Genomic DNA, 5,930 nt, shown 5'->3' on the forward strand with positions numbered 1-5,930 from the left:
TGGAGCTAGGAACACAAGCATTTTGCTACAACTGCAATAACATCTGCTAAAATTGTGTATGTGACCAATACATTTTGATTTGATTTGGAAACACTCCCTACCTGCCACTTACCATTAGCTGTCAAATTAACGCAGCAGTCTGGGATTAAAAAAACAACGAACGGGCTGACCTGCCAAGTTCTCTGGTAAACAGATTAAGGATGAGACTAAGGGAAATGTAGCCCCTCTCAAGTTAATACAGTGCTCTAGATGCAAGGACTAACAGTTTTAACTAGCTAGTTTGCTAGTTTACAATGACATTGTTTACAAACAACAAAGTAAATAAATCTTATATTTTGGCGTTCTGGTGGGGTAAGACAGTTTAATTAAGATCATTAGTTATATGGCATAAACTCATAAGTTATATTCTTCAAGAATCAATGGCTACATTTAAAAGTCCATAATGGATATACCAATCACGGATTGCCCCTTTAAGAGGTTGCCAGGTATTTTCCATTCACTTCAAACTGAAATAATTAGGTCTCAAGAAATTCGGTGCTGTAAGAGCTGTTACGGGCTCAGACAGACCAATAACGTTTGCTGACCGAGAGTAGGCGTACTTAGCACTTCTGAATGTAATTTGCGAACCGACTTAACACCATTTTTACATGTAGCATCAGACATCTACAGAGGGTGGTCCCTAAAACACAGCGCGCTGAACGATCGGCAGACGAATGGTAGATCCACATTCGGTGCGATGTGCGGTGTGCAAGCCTTAAGAGTGTAAGTGAGGGTTAAGGTGGGAAGAACAACAAGACCATAACATTAATTCCTTGAAGTGTGCCGATGAAGGCTCTCGCTGGATCATTGGACTATTTAAATCTAGTAGCCCCTGTACGTTGTCCTCGTTGGAACATAAACTGTAAAAAAAAATATATATATTCCCAGAGTGTGCAAAGCTGTCATCAAGGCAAAGCGAGGCTACTTTGAAGAATCTCAAATATGAAATATATATATTTTGATTTGCTCAACACCTTTTTGGTTACCTCATGATTCCATATGTGTTATTTAATAGTTTATGTCTTCACTATTATTATACAATGTAGAAAATAGTAAAAAAATTAAGAAAAACCCTTGAATGAATAGGTGTGTCCAAACTTTTGACTGGTAATGTACATTTTCTTGTCAACTTCAATTCCACCCCAGAATAATTTTTACAGTGTACCCCACACCTTACCACACCACTCCTGTCACTTCACCCCATCTGTCACGAATCGGCTCAAAGCCCGTAACAAAAGGGAGACAACGTGGAGATAAGGAATAACAAAATATATTTATTTTATAGTACAATATACAATGGTGTGTGTAATCAGTAGTGTAAGTGAGTGTTTTGCATGCATGAATGTGATAATGCAGGGTGTTGAAAGGTGCTAAAGCAAACAACCAAAAACCACCAAAATACACAACAAAATCTGTAAAGGTGTCTGCATGGAGAGAGTCTCCTACATGAATGGGGAAGTGGTGTATTTATCCTATGACACAGCGGGCCCAGGTGTTTCCCATGTAACTGACGACCCTCCCAACTCCGCCCACCGGCATCCTAAGAAGGAAACAAGAACAAAGAGAGAATACGGCAGACAGAGTGGGAGGGTCGTCACACCATCTAAATGCTGTGGCTTCCTACTCCAGTGCTACCTCTATTTTGCGCACCAGATGGGAGCTCCCACAACTGAGAGGTCCAAGGTTGCCACCGTTATTTCTCTGCTGACTGGGCGGGCGTTGTAGTGGGTTACAGCCATCTGGGAGAGAGGAGAAGAGGAGCTGGCTTCATATGAGGGGTTCATGGCTCTGCTCAGAGGTATCTTCGATAATCCACCGAAGGGCAGGGGGGTGAGCATCGACTCCAACTATGATAGGATGAGTACGGCTCACCTTCCGGACAGTAGGACAGTAGCAGCATCCAGCGGATGGAATGGGCCGGCGCTCTGTAAGCTATTCAGAAGAGGATTGCGAGAGGAGGCATGTCGAGATGACAACCTCTCCTTGGACGCACGCATCGCGATGGTCATCCATCTGTATAACCTACTTCGGGAGCATCGGTACCCTCATCACTTCTCTCCCTCCCTCAGTGACCACTCTCTATCAGAGCCTGAAACTATGGAGGTAGGAGTCACATGCCTCCCTCGCGGCTGAGCGACGCAGACGGAAAAAGATGGGGCTCTGTCCCTATTTTGGTCAAGGGGGGCACCAGCTTCAGCAGTATCTGGTACGTCCCAACTCGGGATCCATGAGAGCAGAGGGACGGTCACGTGATCTTCCTCCTCCTCAGCAGTTGTGAATATCCTGTCTTCATCACTTGCTTCCAAACCCTTTTTAGTGTCGATCACACTAGCTGACTGTCCCTCACGTACTGTGTCTACAGCGCTAGTGGATTCCGGTGCCGCGGGGAACTTTATTGACCAGACCCTTGCCTCCTCTCTGAACATCACCTCATACCCGCTCTCCACTCTGTTTCGCCTCTCCTCTCACCTCTCTCCTCAAGGGTGGTTCATGTAGGTTGGTGTGGAGTCCTGCGGCTGACATGGGCGCACACAGCTCTCATTGCTGGACATCCAGGTATTACTCGTACTACTCAATCTATCTCCGAGAAGTATTTATGGCCCACATTGGCACAGGACGTTATTCGCTACGTCAACTCCTGTTCCGTATGTGCCCAAACTAAATCCCCCGGCAAGCTCCAGCAGGGAAACTCCTACCACTTCCCGTGCCTCAGCATCCCTGGTCTCATCTATCCATTGATTTGGTCACTGATCTCCCCTCCTCTGACGGTTTCACCACCATTTTGGTGGTTGTGGATAGATTCTCCAAATCCTGTCATTTCATCCCTCCCTCTGGTCTCTCTACTGCTCTCCAGGTCGCTGAGGCACTGTTCCAGCAGGTCTTCCGGCATTATGGCCTTCCGGAGGACATCGTCTCTGACCATAGCCCCCAATTCACATCACTTGGTATGGACAGCCTTCATGGAGAGGCTCGGGGTCGCGGTCAGCCTCACGTCCGGGTATCGGCCTCAGTCTAACGGTCAAGTGGAGAGGATGAACCAGGAGCTGGGGAGGTTCCTGAGGAGCCACTGCCAGGACCGGCAAGTCTGATTCCTTCCCTGGGCAGAGTACGCCCAGAAATCATTACGTTACTCCTCCACCGGGCTGACTCCCTTCCAGTGTGTCCTGGGTTATCAGCCGGCCCTGGATCCGTGGACCCTGCGCCAGACCGAAGCTCCTGCGGTGGATGAGTGGTTCAGGCATGCAGAAGAAGTGTGGAGCTGTCACGTCTACTTCCTCCCCCTCTCCGGCACTCGACGTTGCTGGTTTACTAATCACTGGCTCTGACAACCATCATTACGCACACCTGGAACAATCGTTTATTTTTATTTATTATTATTATAATTTTTCTACCTTTATTTAACTAGGCAAGTCAGTTAAGAACAAATTCTTATTTACAATTACGGCCTACACCGGCCAAACCCGGCCAAACCCGGACGACGCTGGGCCAATTGTGCGCCGCCCTATGGGCCTCACAATCACGTCCGGTTGTGATACTGTCAGGTTCTGCTTTTCTTTTCTTAGTCAACCTTGTGTTCTTTTTATTTGTGTTCTGGAATGTAGCCCTGTTTCTTTGTGTTCTGGAACTTAGTCCTGTCTTTCATTTTTTCCCATTGATTTCACCTGTGTTCGTTTCTCACCTGGTCTCATCAGCTCCCTATTTAGTTCAGTTCTTTTGGTTTGTATGGTTGTGAGGTATTGTTTGTTTTTGACTCCATCCATGTGTTTGACCATCGCCTGCCTGTGACCACGATTCCTGCCGTCTGCGATGGCTTAATAAACATCTGCAGCGCTCTGCACGTGAACCTACACCTTTTTCTCCATGAGTACTCATTACAGACACAGCCTGTTCTCCATGAGTACTCATTACAGACAGCCTGTTCTCCATGAGTACTCATTACAGAAACAGCCTGTTCTCCATGAGTACTAATTACAGATACAGCCTGTTCTCCATGAGTACTCATTACAGATACAGCCTGTTCTCCATGAGTACTCATTACAGATACAGCCTGTTCTCCATGAGTACTAATTACAGATACAGCCTGGATAAAAGCTAATAAAAGCTAATACTAATAACACAAATTTGGCATAATATGTGTGTAAAGGCTATTCTTAAAACAAATAGGGGCAAAATAAATTTGCCATGTTATCAGGGTCACAGCACCAATGTCACGAGTCAAACCAGTCCAAGATCTGAGCAAACCAAAACGTAAGATTACTTGCGTAACCCCGGTTCTCTGATATTAGTGAGATATCTCACATGGGGATCTGTTAAGGACTGCCTACTCTTGGACAATACTAGTATCGCAATATTTTTTCCAGAGCAGAAATGAAAACACAATGCAGACACAACTCTTTGGGCCTTTAAAAACCTGCTGTATGTAAAATATTGTGTGCTCTAGTTTGGAAAATATATAAATGTGATTCTGGATGACAACATAATGATGTTTTCTTTCAACATTAAGGCTGTTTTCCTAAAGAAGTTAGGCTGTTTTGTTTCCTTGCCAGGACAATACGGAGTATCGTTAAGTACTGGTATCGTCCCGACCTTAGTGTCAAATGAAGTTAAAAGAACTGGGTTCACTTTGTATTCACAGTGTCCTTGCCTTTTAATGAAGACTCAGACCTCTTGCTGTTTTTTTTCACCTTCGTTGAGGTCTCAGTCCACTTTGCATTCACATTGCCATGATTAATGAACAATGAGACCATTTACAGATGTGCATTTAGGGTATTTGCACATGGACAAAGATGGCAGCCGCTGCTGGATTTACACAGCATTGCTTGTGTACTTTTTTCTCTGAATTAAAAGCAGGGACAGGGAGACGCAAAATGTGATTTCTCACGTTGACACAACATTTGCTACCACCGACTGAGGAGGAGACGAGCATGGAGGAGAATGATTTTGATGATCCAGAACCAAAAACTGGCCAGAGTGCAGGTGATGCTGCTCGCAACATTGGCACTCCAATGCTCTCCAGAAGAGCTAGTTTATTTAATTTAAAATATTTGTTTATATATATTATGTTATTAAATGTCAATATTTAATTATACATTACAATATTATTTAATACAATTATTACATATTATAATGTAATTGGATTGATTAAATTATACCTAATTTCCTACATGGAATAAAACAAATTAATAGTACTATTGTATACATGAGATAGTATGTTTAGCATTCATAACATTACTTTGCTTACATGAATACATTGAATATATTGAATAATGCTCTTTCAGATCATGCTGGACTAAAGAACGATCCAGCATTTGGTGGGAGAGCACGGTCACCTGGAACGAAATAGACTGGCTGCGACCTATTGCCCACCAACTCACAGTTGAACAACGTGTGGCAGTCAAATTATAGAGTCTGTCAATAAACATAGAATATCGCTCTATTGCCCACCTGTTTGAAATGTGGATTTCAACTGTCTCTGTGATAACACAAGATGTTGCCTTAGCCATTGTCCGAGTCCTCAAGTCACAATGTGTTAAGATCCCAAAGGGAAATGATCTAAGAGACATTATCAATGGACTTATGGACAAATGGCGATTCCTATAATGTGCAGGAGCCATTGACGGACCCATGTGCCCATCCTTGCCCCACCTATCAACAAAGCAGATTACTCTGTTTTTCTGCAGGGTGTGGTTGACCACAAACTTCAGTTCTGGGACATACATGTAGGATGGCCTGGAAAGGTGCATGACGTGAGGGTCTTTGCAACTCTGCAATCTTTCACAAAGGCCCGTCTGGGGAGCTTTTTCCACCACGGACTGAAGAATTCCAGAATGTTCATGCCCCTATATCAATTCTAGGAGATGGAGTATATCCACTCTTGTGAAATCATTTTC

The sequence above is a fragment of the Salvelinus namaycush genome, chromosome 20, assembly GCF_016432855.1.
Source record: "Salvelinus namaycush isolate Seneca chromosome 20, SaNama_1.0, whole genome shotgun sequence".
Classification (NCBI taxonomy): domain Eukaryota; kingdom Metazoa; phylum Chordata; class Actinopteri; order Salmoniformes; family Salmonidae; genus Salvelinus; species Salvelinus namaycush.